The 16,548-nt window shown below is 40.0% G+C and overlaps 1 protein-coding gene across 7 annotated transcripts in view; it reads left to right on the plus strand.

The window, feature by feature from the left end:
- The window catches only part of nipbla (NIPBL cohesin loading factor a), a 47,092-nt gene that overhangs the window by 967 nt on the left and 29,577 nt on the right, over nucleotides 1-16,548 (plus strand). The window lies entirely within an intron of this gene.

Here is a 16,548-nt window from a genome sequence, read left to right on the forward strand (position 1 = left end):
TTTTTGTTTTTCGTTTGACCAGCGGTGATTTTTTTAATGTCACTTTGCCAGAGCCATGTCCTACTGCTGAATAAGCTAGCTAAGCTGCAAGGCAGTCCGTCCACCAAATATCCTGGGAGCGATCGCGACCTTCCTCTTATTTTTTCATAATTATTAGTGGAGTAGAGGATGGCGTGGGCCACATGAGTCTCAGTCCTGGACTATGAATAATTTAGAGTTTATTTATGGACCGGTAGTCCCGGCTTAGCATTGGAGCAGTGTAGCTACCTAGCCGTCCAGTTGACCTAACTGTTTTATTTATTTATTTTCTAAAAATCACAGTATTACGAGTGTGAGGGGGAAAACTTCCTTGAAAAGTTACCGGTGTAACAATCGTTGACGCTCGGTGGATGTGACTTTTTATCCGACGCAATCAGCAGATAGCTGGGGAGGGGGGAGACACTGACATTTTGTTGTTTACAAGTCTGATATGTGTGGCTGGCACACACAGAGTACGCTTTTAGTCAGCTAGCTGATCCAGAGGGACAGCACAATGAAGAATAAAAGAAAGAAAAATCACGGAGGATGCAAAGGCTGATGTACATGACCGGCTTGCTGGCCACTGTTGGGAATCAGCGATCTTATAATTGGAGATGCATTACCCGGCACCCTTAAAATAGTTTCGTCTTATATCACAGGGAATAATTTATGAACGTGGATCGTGGCCGGATACCAAAGCGGAAATAAACAGACTAGAGTGGCGTGTTCATTCGGCACGGCCCACGTTCGCCACGGCTCGGAGGTCTGCAATGATAATGACATTTTGATTTTAAATGGAATTTCACCGGGTTTTCCCCGACTTGATTTACCTGAGAAATGTAGTCGCACTAAACTAAACTGACAGAGATACATTTGTCAATGTGTTACTGCTGTGATGGCTGATGGGGCGCCCTCGGACCATGGCGTTGTGTCAATGTTTTGCCGGACTCTCATCTGAGTTACTGGTTTAACAATCTACCAATAAATGCTAATGTTAAGCGGTCATGTTCATGGTACCTGTGTAAGAGCGCAACATATATTGCTTCCAATACAAATTAACGTTACGGGAACTGATACGCGACAGTGCGATGTTTAGGGATATGTTTCCGTGTAACTGCGCCGCTGTGTGCTTTTCTGGGGGGTTACCGATGTCTTTATTTACTAACTTCAAAATGTTTTGATGTGTTGTGGACCTGCTAGCCAGTAGGTAGTGGGCTACGTCTGGTTTTAGTTCTTAGAGCGACTCGTATATATATGCTCCGTATTTTAGCCAAGTTGTTGGTTTAGAACCAGATACACATGCATGTTTATTATGGGTCAGAAGTCTTGTGGACGAGATCGCCCGTCTTGATTGAATAGCTCGCGAATCCCAAGTCTCAGGCGCCGGCCTGTTTCGCGAGTCGTCCCCCAAGACGATACCTGGTCCGCCCGGCCCATATTTATGACAACCGGCCGCTAGATACGTGAGGTAGCCGATCTCCATCCGGGCACTCCCTTTTCGGCTGCGTCTGGGGTTTCTTGGCAGCTTCCAGGCAGGATAAATAGAGCTCAGACGAATCGGAGGTAAATGCGACTTTCCAGGGGTCCCCAAGCGAACCCGGGGACGTGTTAGAGGATCCTTTTCTTCAGTAGTTAGACAGCTTTCCGCGCGACGTAAGGCTGGATGCCTGGCTCGGTTTTGTCTTTTATATAAATATCAAAAACTGCATTACAGATACCTGTTAAGATAATGTTTCTCATGTTATAATGCGTGTTTGTGACTTGGGAAAATAAAGGCAAGTCTTACGACCAGATAGCATTTAAAATAAAGTTCGCTTGGTGCGATCAGATGTTTTAAGCCTGTACGTTGTACATACAATATCGGTAGTAAAAAAGGTTTCTAAATTACAGTAACAGAATAGCAAATGTATAGAAATGCATCCTGGGCCATTCGGGAGCGTGCAGTATGTATGTATTTTAAACTAAATTCTTTGCATTTAAATAGTTTTAAAGTCGATGATTGGCTGTAAGGTGTGTATAATATGGTAGCCTGGAGCCCAGCCGACACGCAGGGGATTTTGATGTCTGTATGGCGGGCATTGCCCTCTTCTGTAATTCGCAGTTATATACATCAGCGTACTGTGGTTGTAATTTCCACGCGTGTACACGCCGGTTTAATTTGTAAGAGTTTAATTGGACTGGCCGGAGCGTTTGTGTTCCTGTGTATCAGCGCGCTGCCTGTGGTGATTTTCACTTTAGCAGTGCCTTGCTGCAGACAGATTTGGTTCCTGGTGGTTTATGCGTGTGCTGCTTTTCGTTGCTCCCTCGGCCACTTAACTCATTACTGCATCTGAAGATGGTTGTTTTCTGAAAACGTTTGGGATCAGTTCAAAGGTTTTAAATACGCCTACATACGCTCAGCTCACCGGTCCTAAATAGTAGAATTTCGCCTACTGCCAGTCTATTTTAAAAAAACAACTTTTTTAAAAATATTCAAATCTCTGTGAATGTCTTTTTGTAATATGCAGTTCTTTTGTATTAAAAGTATGTGTGAGACACCTGCTGACTGGATTATGTCTGTGGTATTTAGAGGATTGACTGAATTTATAGGTAATGTCAAGTTTGCTTAATTAAAGGTAAGATCAAACTAAATCCCCTTTCATCACAAAGTTTGGAGAATGTGACGTTACCTTCTGGCGCACAGTCATTCATGAGGACCACGGTATGCTGGGTTTGGCTTCACCTGAGCTCCTAATTGCTCTATTTAGATGATTAGTCTCTTCACCTGGGGTTTCAGGTATAAATCCAACCCTAATTAAAATCTGTTGTAAAACTCACAGGACACCAGCCCTTGAGGACTGGAATTCGATACCCCCTTTTCTCATGAGATGTGGAAAAAGCATGTGCTTTATTTTTTAGAACATAGAGATTTTCGACATTTTAAGAAAAAACGTGTAATTTTAAATAAATGTATTGCAATAATACACCAGCTTACAGACATACAAATTTACTTCCCAAATTCTCGTTATTTTCTTTATTTTGCGACTTTTGATGTTCATAAGCAAATTTTGCAGCATTTCAGTTTAGTACATAGTTTGAGAGCATTTTTCTGCTTCACAATCAGACTCTCTTTTTAAACACTGGCCTGTACAGCCAGTTTAGTGTCTGTTAAACTGTTGCCGATTGTCTATTAAGGTGCTTTAGATTAGCAAGTGCTTCTCACATGCTATACTTTGCACTCCTTGAAAGTGTTGTTTGCTGCCGTTTTGGTCCATCAGAGCACAGTTCAAATTGTATTAGGCTGCCTTCATTCGTCTGAGCACTGTTTTCTATTAATACCAGCTTACTTATTGATTGGGAACACTGCAAATGAAGAGGCCTGTTACAGACATTATATTAATAGGAAATATTTTCATTCTGCACCAATATGGGGTGCAGTTTCATGTAACATGTTTTGATTGGTTTGTTATATTGTGAGATATATAATTAAACTATATAACCAGGCCTGAATGGTCTGTAATTGAATAAAATGCTTTTTGAATTCTCATTAGCTTGAACCTAAGCACCATGTATTAATGATAAAATTGCTACCTGTTACATCATTTGTAACATTGGTGCCTCTCTAGATTTGGGTTCTGGATACATGAAATGTAACTGAATGATACATAACCGTTGTTTTGTATAAGGGTAGTATGTGTTGTAATTAAGTACATGCATCTGTAGCCAACAAGGTTTCTGCCATGATTCTTTTAAAATCATCTGAAGTATTAAGTTGTCTGTATTATTCTGGATAAAAACATTGACCAGGGAATTTGTCAGAAATAATTCAATTCATCCATCTTCCAACTGCTTCTCTGTACAGCTTCTTGGGGGAGATTGGAGCCTATCCCAGGCAACATAGGGCACATGTTGGGGGTACGCCCTGGACAGGATGCCAGTCCTTGGCTGGAGATGCACACTATGGGCAATTCATAAATGCCAGTTCATTCAACTGCATGTATTTGGACTGTGTGAAGAAACTGGCGTATGTTAAGAACCTGTGTACTGTGGGCATTATGCATGATCTGAGCGCACAGGGCATATACTGGTTTTCGTTTTCGGTTTGGTATCCACAGTGAAATGAATGAATATATTTATTGATGAGTGGAATCTAGATTCACAAGTAGATGTTCAGCACAGAAAGCATTGTGGCTGTGAGTTGGTTATGGGCAGTGCTGGTTAGTCAGTCATAATAGGTGTATTGGTAACATATTGGTTTCCCGATAAAGTACACCAGCACTGTAGAGAGACTAGTTGAAAAAACCCGGACTGTCTGTCAGCTGTCTTATACCGAACTTGGATATCTTGCTGGAAACACGTCCAACTTGCTTACTTGTTTGAGACAACGACATCTACGTTTGTGTACAACCTGAGCAAGGGAGAAACCGCCTCTGCAAGTTAGTCTTCCCGTGGTGATTAAAAGCATTCTCTTTCCCAGGAAATTCTGACCAGGCTAAAAAAACATAGTTATCCGGGTTTTTATCGCTGAAAATGTGTCTTTGTAGTTGAGAAGACAGAATTTAGACAGGATTTAGTTCATGATTGTTGTGATGCAGTCTTGTATTTGAATTTTTATTTTACACATTTATTTTTGCAATGTACAAATAGTATCTCTTAGGTTTTCTTATTTAGACATTGAGACTCTTGAGCTTTTGTTTACAGCTGCCCCTAACTGGCTTTACAGTTTTAATAATTTCAAAATAATGTTTTCCCTCCTGTATTGAAATTGCACCGACCCATGAACCCAAAGCTGAGATTTGTACTGAACTGTAAATTTTGTGTATTGTTATGCCCCTAAAATGCAAATTGGGATGGGATTTGACCCCCCAGCCAAACTTTGAAGGTTAAAGGCAACAGTGGTACCCCATAGTAATGAAACAGATAGTACTTGTTGTTTAAAACTACACGCAAAGACTGATGGCCTTTTTTGATGCTTGGAAAATGGTCCAGTGGCAATTATAAGTCTTTAACAATTGTTTATTTGGGCCAGTTTTTCTGGCATGATCTGATGTTTTACGGAAAATCACTGATCTGAAGCTGAATAAGCAAAGCTTCAGATTCTGAAACTAACTATCTTATTATATAATGCTGCAGGACCAAATTCAGTGTTCTGAGAGTGAATCTCTTAGATGCTAGTTTTGTTGTGCAGTGGCCTGATATAGAAATTGGAGAAGGAAATGGCAGTGAAATATATGTAATATATGTAAATGACAAATTGGCTTAAAATTCCAGCTGTCCCTGTACCCAGCTAGTACAGTGATCATGCTGAATCACTAGTTGGCTCACTTCAGGGATGATTCAGACTTTAGAGTAAATCTGTATAATCATTAAATTTGTGTGAATTAGTTCTCATCCTGCAGATTCCCTAACAATCAGAAAAAAATTAACATGGAATCATTGCTGTTTTTGACACTGTGGTGAAATGACTCTAAATCCAGCCAGTTTCAATGATGCATAAAATTCCTAAGTATTGGGCCTCACTTTGCTTGGATAAGGTTTTTGCAACTGTTTAAAAAAAAAAAAAACAGTCCAGTTAAACTAGGTTGTCATCCCAAGAGAGCACGTGTTTTCCAGATTAGTCTATCTAGATATCAGTTTGCCTGGAGTCCAGATGTGTCCATAGAAGCTATAGCCTTAACACAGTATATACAGACACTCCTCTACTTGCGAACTTTCAGACATATGAACGAAGAAGACTGTAAGTTCAAACTGTGTTCCTTTGGCTCCCATTTCCTGTCCGCAACATTTTTTTTTTCTGCACGCCAGTTTCGCCCAGTACGACTTCAGGGCTCTACTCCCATGGCTACTTCCGCCGTGCAGCAGCGTAACATGCGTACTCCCATCATAGTTCTTTATACTTGCGTATACCCTAAAACGATGTTAAATAATGACTTACGAACATTTCAAGTTGCCTTTCGGAAAGTTACTCATTCGTAAGTCGGGGACCATCTGTGTATAGAAGTCTCTTTTTCCGTACATACATACGTCATGTTTGTCATATATATGCATTAATATGGAGGTATCTTTCCACCATATATTTTTCAATAGCCCCTCATGCAGGTAGATTTGTGGGGAGAATGGGGTCCATCTCTGCCATCACATATTGTAAAACATGGTCTGCCTCAAGTGGGAATGCAGTACCGATTAGTCTGGATTGCAAGCACTTACATTACACTGGATTTACTTGCATGCTCTGAAGAAAGTTTGTGTGTGGGGGTGCGCGTGCGTGTTCTCGGTATCAGGGTGATACCGGACAAAATTGTTGGATCAGATTTCAGGGAGTAAAAAACTGATCCGAAAAATTGTGAAAGTTCTAGCCTTAGCACATACTGTAAACAGAAGTGAGGGTCACATGGTGACTAGTTGTTTAGCAATGTGTGTGTGTGGGAGCGACCATGTAGGTGCATTTAACATTCATGGTTTTGGTTAATTGCGAAATGGCTGCGAACAAATAAATGGAAATGTTTTTGGAGTTTGCCGAAAGATTGCAGAAAGTTGTAGACGCACAAGCCAGGAACAATACTGACATTTTTTTGGATCAAATAAAACCATATGACACATAATATTTATTAGTGAACATGCATACTGTGTCTTTTTAAAAGGCTTGGATACGCACGCCTTTGTCCCGGCAACCAGCCTCACTCATCTGTTAACTCTCTTTGTAACTGTGGAATCTCGTGTTTCTTGGAGGAACTTTTAAACTTTTCAGTGCTGGAAATTTCACATTTTTAATAATGAGTCTAAAACATAGTTCTGCGAGTATATGCGTACTTTGTTCATACTGGGACATAATGTGGATGGTTAGTATGTTGTATAAAAAGGTCTTGATAGGAAATGACAAAATGATTTGATATGCAAAGTGCATGGTATGCTACTGTTTGTTTAGAAATTGTTAATGAACAGACTTTATCATTCAGGATAGCAAACTGGTATGGGGTGAAGTTAGTGGTGTCCACGAATTATTGGCTAATTTTCACATTCGCAGGGATCTTCCGCCTCAAACCCTTGCGAATGTGAAGGGGTATTACTGTACTGAAGAAAAAAGTAAAAGTGCAGAGTGCAATTATATGTAAGGCTAATGCTGATTTTTTCTTAAGTCTGAACACAGTAAAATTTATACAAGTTAGATGTCTTTGGACTTGCATTCTTTCTATAGTTTGGTTAATTGCTACTTAAAAGAATTATCTGTGCTCCAATGTATATTTTATACTGCGAATTTATATGTACTTTTTGACTAGAAATGATCAGTTATGTTTGAGTTGGCAACAGTGCACAGTTTGCATTTTAAGAAACTTTCTGTTTTTTTGTCAAAGTTGTTGCTAAAGAAAACAAAGAAGGACACTTGTGTAAATTATGTTGCCCATGGATTTCTACCTGTAGCTTAGTGGCATAGCTTTTGTTTGAGCAACGTGACCATTGTATTTTACTATTCCTGGCACACGCAAACAATACCTCTACAACACCTAAATTGAGACATTTTGCCATGTGAATTGAAATCTGTTGATATAATGTATATCTTGTTTAATGCTTAGTAGTTGATAAAGGGAAAATATATTGGCTTGGTATCTGTATTGGACACTCAAAATTTTGATATCTGTATTGAACCAGAAAAGACATCTAATTGTAACAAGGGACTGTAGTGTTTGAGTGCCATTTTTTCATTTTTTAAAGCATTTTAAAAATATAATAAATAGTCTGGAATGGAATTTATGTATTAAGAATTTTTTTTAAGAAAACCAGTTTATGAATTTGGATACTTTTTTCATTTAGTGACGGAGGACTAGCTTTTTCCCCTCACCTTTTAGCTTGTATAAAAACGTTGTAGCGATGAGAAGCATTTGACATTTGTTCAGCAAATAATACTTTTATTATTTGAAAGTTGAAGGCAATATGATTTTTATGAACCTGTTACTATGGTAAGAGACCTTTTGTTTGAGAGAGAAATGCTTTCTGAATTTACTACTTTAAGGTTACTGTTCTGTGGGATACTTTAAAATTTTGCTATTAATTTATATATATTATATCCTGAATGCCAATTTTTTTTTTATGCTGTAGCCTACTTGGAAGGTGAGAAGAAAAAAATCACCGTTAACCATGTTTGTTACATATGCAACTATGAAGGTCATCAAACGGGAAACAGTATTGGTCTTTTAAGCAAAAATTTCAGATTTCCCCCCATTAATACACCAAAACATGATGTGGTGGAAAAACATAAGACATTTTTAATTAAAAAATCCTTTCATTGGTATGTTATTTTTTTATTTAAAAAAAGGTAGTGCAGCGCTTTTGGGAACATACCTTGCTCTTAATGATATTTCTTGGAAACCAGTTGAATTAATTCTGAAATGGATTTTCTTGCTCAGGCATGGCCTGTATTTGAGGTCACGTTGTTAGTGGTAAAGCTGAATAATCATCAGTTGAAAATTAGTTCCTTTTAAAGAGTAACTGCTATTTAATACCTGTGAGATATAGGTAAATGAGTGACAGACTTACTTTTTGACAAAACATTTCACACCAGGTTAGTACTTGCAGCCATGGCTGTGATTTGTGTCTGAGCTGTCATATTTGTTTCTGCAGTAATTCAACAGCAAGATAAATCTCCAGATAAATACGGTAGGGTATTTCTGAGTGTGTTTTTGCAACCAAAGAAAGTGGTCTGTTTTGGGCTTTGCACAATATTCATTGAAATCCGCACTGTGTTTAGGAGATAATAGATTGCAATAGCTGATGACAGTTTTGTGTTACTTACCTGTGTTTTAATACGTGATGTAACTCTTTGGTAATTTTATAGTTAATGTGTAATGTGTGGTGTAATGTTTTGATATAACTAAGGCACATTGGATGGCCCCAGAGGTCTTTGGCACCTGATCTGAGCCCTAGGTGAGTTCTAATTATGTTTATGATTAATTCTAATTATGTCCCATTCTTAGTGTATTAAGCAGCTGTAAATCCGCGCATGGCTTTTCACACACTTATTATGAATTGGCTGTCTGAGCAGAGAATTATGCTACACTAGGGATGTAAATCGTTGGCAGCAAGGAACAATTTGATGCATTCAATTAAAAATTTTTTTTTGATACCCTAAATTCAAAACTTTTTGTTTTTTAACTTTGCTGATAAGATGTCTCAAGTATTACGTGGGAATTTAATTACACGCTATTAATTGAATGGAATACAAAGAAAGTGGAATCTTGGAACATCTATAATAATAATAATAATAATAATAATAATAATGATAATAATAATAATAATAATGATAATAATGAAGAAGGATAAACAGGGGGAACATGCCAGTGTAAATTGTCAAAAGGCCAACTACTCAACTTTACTGAAGAAAAAAAACGTACTAAAGAAGCTTTACCTGATTGGTGGGGAGCGGTGGCTGGTGGTAAAACTTGCTGAGTTTGTTGTCGTAGATTTGCGGAATGATGCTTATATTGTTTAGCCTGTGGAAAACAAAAGATTGATCTGCAGGCCAGGTTTAATAGCCAGTTATGAAAATATCGCTGGCCAGTACTTTTGAAACCTTTTCTAAGTAGTGAAGGAGACAGCGAAATATCTAGTCCTCCATTACAGAAAACGTCTGATCGCCCAGAGCAGTCATCTGCATTATTTTGCTTTGATATGTTAAACGTATATTGATATTGGCTGGTAATATCAGCCAAAATTAATGCATTTAACCAATGCTGATATCCTTTTTTTTTTTTTTTTTTTTTTTGTAACAAATATCGCTTGATACTGATATGTTAACCAGTATCTTCTGTGTCTCCAAGACTAAAATTCCTTTTTATTTAGCTAGTAAATTAGCTACATCAGAATTTTGACCACTGCAGCCATAGCTAAGAACAACTTCTTCATGCAACAAAAGTGATGGTTCCCAGAGGCTTAATGGCACGGCGATTATCTTAACCATTAGAGTGAGCTTTCTGTGCTATAAAACAGGGGTGAGCTTCCCAAAAGTTTCATAGCACAAAGATCAACATGTAGCACCTCCTTTACGAATATGAAGGAAACTTACTCCGACATCTTGTGCTCTGGAAATTTACGGGCTGGCCCTGCTGCGTTCATGTCTACTTGCAGCACATGAATGCGAGAGTGTGCAGTCTGGAAGTAGGAGTGTCTTTATCAGTTTTGACCCTAAAAATTATATTTTGGCATTGCATATCGAAGCAGGTGAATCGCCTCCTGAATAATCGATTCATCGCGATGCATCGATGGATCTTTACACCCCCACGCTACATTGTCTCAGAATTGGTCTAGGATGGGTGATGAACACATCCACATGACATGAGAATTGCACATGGCTTAACAGGTTTATTGGGGGCAGGGGTCTCCTTTTTCTCAGTATCTGACAATGGTCATCTGGGAGGGCTTGTGCTGTGCTGAGAGAACGTAACACCTCACTTTACTCCTTTATTACACAATGAGGGACAGGTGGAGCGAATCAAGACAAAACTTCCCTCCTTGAATTTGAATTGATATTGTTGAACATTGTATTATCAGCCCTTTTTTTTATCGTAATGACAATCACCTGTTGAATTATTAATTATTCATTTTATATTAAGCCCAGAAAATGTCACCTTTAGGTACTTTATAATTTGGTTTCAGCACTGACCAAGATGGTTTTTATGCAGTGTGTTTAACCTGTTTTTTGTTATAGCTGTGCAATTCTTTGCTTTTTATAGCGCATATGTTATCTGTGATTAATGACTGAGAATGGTGAAGACAGAAATATGTAGGTGCAGCTTTTTAGGGTCTCCTGGGGGCCGATGGCGGCTGTCCGTACTGCACGCGTAATGTGTTAGAGTAACATAAAAATGGCTCATTGTGATGAGAAGTAATGTTGTGACCTAACACTAAAATTGTGTTAGAACTGACATATAAATAATCTTTAGCGCTTAATATTTCTTGTATTTTTGTTGTTGCATTTGCTCCTTGACCTCAGGATGACCCCGTTTCCTCATTGCAGGTATATCCAGTTGGACTGTCGCTCTGTTAGTCCAGGCTTGAATTGTACTGATTATGCATAATAGTTCTGTTACTGTGTGATTGGGGGGGGGGGGGGGAGTCTGATAGCCTGCACTGTGCATCTGCTCCTTTGTGTTGGTGGGTGGAGCTGCCCTGTTTTCCAGATGTCAGTCTGCCAACGGGGAGGGGAGGGGTGGAGCTTATATCTCTATGCTTCTTGGAGGGGGATGGGCTGAAATGTTTACATGTCGAGTGGCTCTGTACAGGAGAGTTCACCCTTTGTGTGCGAGTGTGTGCTGCTCTCTAGACCTCATGCATGTGTAGCAGAGTGTTAGTGCCTCTGCGTGCATTTGTGGCACAGCTACCTTGCTGTGTGCATGCGACATGCAAGTGTGATTAGGACAGCAGCTGGGGTCACCTCTATTGTCTGTCAGCCCCATTGGGGATGTGGCTGCGGTTTGCAGGCTCTTCCAGCTCTGTGTAATTCCATCATTATCTGTGCTTATATGAATTCAAATGTAGGGTATAAAAGTTGTTAAAATTGTGTTAGCTATAGGTAGTTACTAATTATTAAACTCCCCTCCTGTCCTGCTTATTACCAGCTTTGTTTATAGTTGTTACTTGCACAGTTTAGTGACATTCCTGGTAAACTGGCAGTTGACATACCATTCCATTGTTTACAGCTCTGTGCTCAGAGAAGATGATCATATGGCTAATTTCTACATAATGCAAGCAATAGTGATTCACACTAAGTGGTAGTAAAGTGTGAAACTGGAAGCTGCTGTAGTTGTGTTCTGAGTGCCCATTGAAGCAGTGCCTGGATGCTCCTAAACATGGGCAGCATTTGTGTGTTTTGATTTCTCTCTCCTTTTTAACCTCAGGCAAATTTTAATACTGTAATCAACAGTGCGTAGTAAAGGTTGAGCTAATTCTCTGAGAAACCTTGTCAGTAAGATAAAATGGCATGTTTGTACATTTGGATATTGCTTTGCTTACATGAAACTCTGCGTTTATTGATTTGCCTTGCGCTTGGACTTTTGCTGGAGTAGTTGGGGATTTCTCTCGTGTGTAATAGCTGTTCACACTGTAGATATAAACTCTTATTTCCTAAATTACTTTGCCACCTTCTGCTCCCTTCTGTTTGGAAGAATCAGCATCTTATTTGAGAACACTGTGTTGTCATTGGGTACATTTAGGACTATGGGTTATGGGTTAGGCTATGTAATTCTGCAGTCCCATCCTACACGCGGATGACTTTTTACTTAACGCCACAGAAGAGGACCCAGATCCTAAGATGCCGCTGCTCAGCTGGGACCCTTGAGCGAATTGTTGATGTTACTGACTTTTTGCAAGTTGCACTTAGATCACAGATCAAACAGTAGTTTGGAGGTTGTCTGAATAAGTGCATGTTAGCGAACAGCAAGCAGGAAGTTTCTACTCCCTTGGAAGGCGTGCATGAGAACGTTGGCTTTGCACTAGTTTTGACAGATCGGGCGAGGTTGGGGCGGGCAGGACAGATGTCAGGGGATTTTTTTTCTACGGCAGCATGTTTCTGTATGATTGGTTAGCCTGGTTTAATTCTTTAGCACTTGTCCAGGAGCCTGTTGCCTGGTCTGCCTACCGCATTGTATTGATTTATTATGAAGGATTGATGTGTCCCACTATAGTTTATGCGTTTTGGGTTGCTGCGTTTCCTTCCTGAACTGAGGTGCCTTCCAGACGTGAAATACTGCTTGAATGAGTTTCTTAACTGAAGACTCTTGCCTGCGTTTCACTAAATTAGCGTGATAACTACTGATGAGAATGTATGTAGATGTAGTAATAAAATATTGATATTATATTGATGTTTTATTGGTTGCTAAAATATATCAAGTGACATTTTTCCTTTTTTCTGTGTTGTGTGTTTTAATATTAAAGAAGCTAGGTACTGGCACACACTCCAAGTGTCTTGGCAATTCTGTTGTGAAAGGCAGTATATAAAAGAAACTGAATTACATAACAGAAGGGTTGGATAATATGAAGTTAATTTGTTGTGTTTCCCAAATGAAATGCACATTGAGCATATTATTTGAATAAATACTTTTTAACACAGCTGAAATTATAGAATGTGAATTAATGGGTTAGTTTGGTGTCATTAGAATTGCATCAGTCAGGACTCATTAATTAAGGCTGTTCATAATCCTTGTGCTCCCCTGGCACCATGTGTTTCTCCAGTGGCCAAAACACGCATGCTGTGGTGCCCTTTTAATTAATTAATGAGGTTCTGCAGAAAGCCCTCCATGCTAACGTCTCCGGAGGGAGCAAGCCGCATGCCCCTTTCCTCAAGGAATTTGCCTTAGAGCGGCCTGCCTCCTCGAATTTGAATCTCTGGTCACACACACGCACTCAAGATTCTGTTCAGGAACATGGTGGTAACTATGTTGATGGATGGATGGATGGATGGATGGATGGATTCCAAACAGAAAAAGCCTTTCCAGGATATTTGTGATTAGGTATAAAACACATCCCACAGAAGTAGTGTCATGTCCAGAAATACTAGGCTGTTTTATCGAGGCTTAAATGAGATGTCTACCACTAACACCTCTTCAGCATGATGGTACTTAGCATAACAAAACACTCCCTATCTGCGAAGATCGGGCAGTGATCCTAAAACTAGGCTGGGGAGGGGGGTTCCTAAGGATAGCAAATGTTCATAGGATGGCATCAGATGGCGTAATCTGACTTAAACTGTTTTTAACAGCTTTTTAACAGCCTTTTATGTCCTCTTGTGCTTTAGGAAATCAGTTCAATTTGGTGTGTCCTGCTCCCCCCCCCCAACCCCATGGTTTTCATTTTAATTAAGCTGACACCCAACAGTGTGCTCGCTTTTCTGTTAATGCCTGTTTGCAATTGATTTGTTTGTCTTAAAACACTTTTAGAATAAGTATATTTGGACAGGCTTTCTTGAAAGTGTTGTGTACGGGAGGAAATGTTACTTGTTTCACACAGTACCTGGCATATTTTGTCACTTGGCGCAACCTTTTGGGGCAAGAGATCTATGATGTTTCTAGAAGATTCATATACTGCAGTAATTGATGTGGGTTGTCATGCTGATAGCCATACAGAAAGTTGTTGGGTACTACTTAGGTGAGCCTGATTTCAGTCAGCATTATATTGGATTCTCCGGTGGGCTATTGGGCTGCCCTTTTTTGACTTGGATAGTTTGGATTATGTTTCACCTAGTTTGTACTCTGGTTTTTATAAACCTGTCTGGATGTCTGTGGTGGATCTCTGTGGTGAACCTCGGCTATGATGAGCTGGACTGCTTGATGATTGGCAGTTCTGGAGTGCTGGTCTTTTTGATGCTAGTCTTGTTTCTGTTACTCTGTGGTATCCTGCTTAATTGATTCTTAGTTAAAAGCTCTGAATTGGCACCCAAGTCAGAATATATGGGTGTTTTCTTAAAGGGAATTAAGATACATTTTCTGACAGTTAATCTGAAGTTCATATGCTCCTTATTCTTTATGTCAGGCATTAAGCTACATGTTAATTTTTAAACCCTGCTGCTGCGCATCCTCCATATCTGGGTTGTTGTGAGTACGGCTCTGTGTTAGAAATTGCCAGACACAAGGCGGGACACCCTGGATGGAGTGGAACTGCCTCACAGGGTGAACACTCACACACATCAAGGGCAATACAGAGACACCTAAACTACCTGTCTTTGGCCTGTGACGCTTGTGCTCTAAACACAGATGGTGTAAGGTGCCAGCATGCCAGGCTGAAAAATAGAAACGAACATTTTAAAAATTGAAGTTTACAGAAGAATGAAAATGTATAGAAATAGTAGATTGTGGTTGTAATTAATTGTAAAGTAATTAGAATAGTTACACATTTCTTGGGCTCGTAAGAATGCTTAATGCCAGAGTGAGAAAAAAAAAAAATACAGGTACACTTTGATTTCTGTCTTTTCCTCATTTATTTGTATTTTCTATTGGATATTGAACTGACGTTGATTGAAAATTTAGGCTGGCGGTCTCTTGGCTTAGTGGAGTCAGGTTGAATTTCAGTCAACTTGTAATGTTTGGTTTTGACGGAACTTAATCAACTGCTATCCATCTTCCAAATCGCTTATCCTACTGGGTGGCGGGGGGTCCAGAGTCTATCCCGGAAGCAACGGGAATGAGGCAGGGAAATCCCAGGATGGGGGGCCAGCCCATCGCAGGGCACACACACTCACCACACACTCACACATGCACTCCTACGGGCAATTTAGCCTCAGCATGTTTTTGGACTGGGGAGAAACCGGAGTACCCGGAGGAAACCCCACAACGTTTACTGGGGAGAACATGCAAACTCCACACACATGTAACTCAGGCGGAAACTTGAACCCGAGTCCCAGAGGTGTGAGGCAACAGTGCTAACCACTGCGCCACCATGCCGCCCCCCTTAATCAACTTGCCTCAAAAAATGAAGTTTCTACTTGCAGCTAATGTTCTTCTAAGTAGGATACGGGTTTGTGCATCAGCAAAACCTTTTTGTCTCATTGCACAGAATGGTTCAATTTGTTTTTCTGTCTCAGCTGGTGTGCAGTTGTATGAGTGAAGTGCATAACAGTGTACGTTTGCAAGCTGTTTAGCTCATTTGCCAGTTGTGTGCAGTTTGTGCTCCAGAACGACGTAGAAGGACCTGAGCCTGGACTGCAGTGTTGGGGCTGTTCAGTCACCCCATTACTGTGTAGTGCTGAGATGATAAATCGTATTGTGAGGAAGATACTGGCAGGTTTTTGCCTTCAGTACATGCACAGCATGGTTTGGGATAGCGCGTCACTCTTCCCAGGTTCTCATTGAGCAAGTGTGCACATTCAGCAGTTTTTTGTTTAACTTTGCAGTGTCTCCCTACAGCCTCACTTAATGAAGAGGTCATTGAGAAATTTCTGTCCACAGCCAGTGTGTTCTGCATAATCAGACTGCAGCTGTCTGTCTTCTCATACATCTGGGAAACAAGTAGACCAGATTTCCCTGGATGCTAATGCATTAATTTGTCAAAGGCAGATTGCTTCTCTCATCTTGTTGGCTGTTGCTTGCCCTTGTAACCTTTGCCCTTTTTGTGACTTATGCAAATGATTGTGTTCAGTACACGAGTCTCAAAGCCACCACTGGAGGGCGCCAAAGTCCTGAGATCAACACAGATGAGTTCTGAAAAAGGATGTTTCCTACAATGTGGCAATAAGTGAATTCTTCATAAAGGGAAGCCTTCTACCTTCATGGTGGGCTGATCTTTGTTCCCATAAGCCTTATTTCCAGAAGAGTCTTGTGGATTTCCCTGGCCTTCATTTCACATTCTGTGACAGTCCTCCTTATTTATAGCCATACTTTGGGTATCGCAAGATGAGGAAGAGCCTCTGAAGGTTTGAACCAAAGTCTTTGATCCCAGCATGCTCTGTTCTCCAGCCAACACTGCTTTGGCTCTCCAATATGATGTTGCTTATTAACACAGCTTTGACGATACCCTCTGGAGTCTTTCGTTTGCCACAAATTAATGCTTCCGCTTTCATGTGGTTAATAA

This window comes from Brienomyrus brachyistius, chromosome 2, assembly GCF_023856365.1.
Source record: "Brienomyrus brachyistius isolate T26 chromosome 2, BBRACH_0.4, whole genome shotgun sequence".
In the NCBI taxonomy this organism is placed as follows: domain Eukaryota; kingdom Metazoa; phylum Chordata; class Actinopteri; order Osteoglossiformes; family Mormyridae; genus Brienomyrus; species Brienomyrus brachyistius.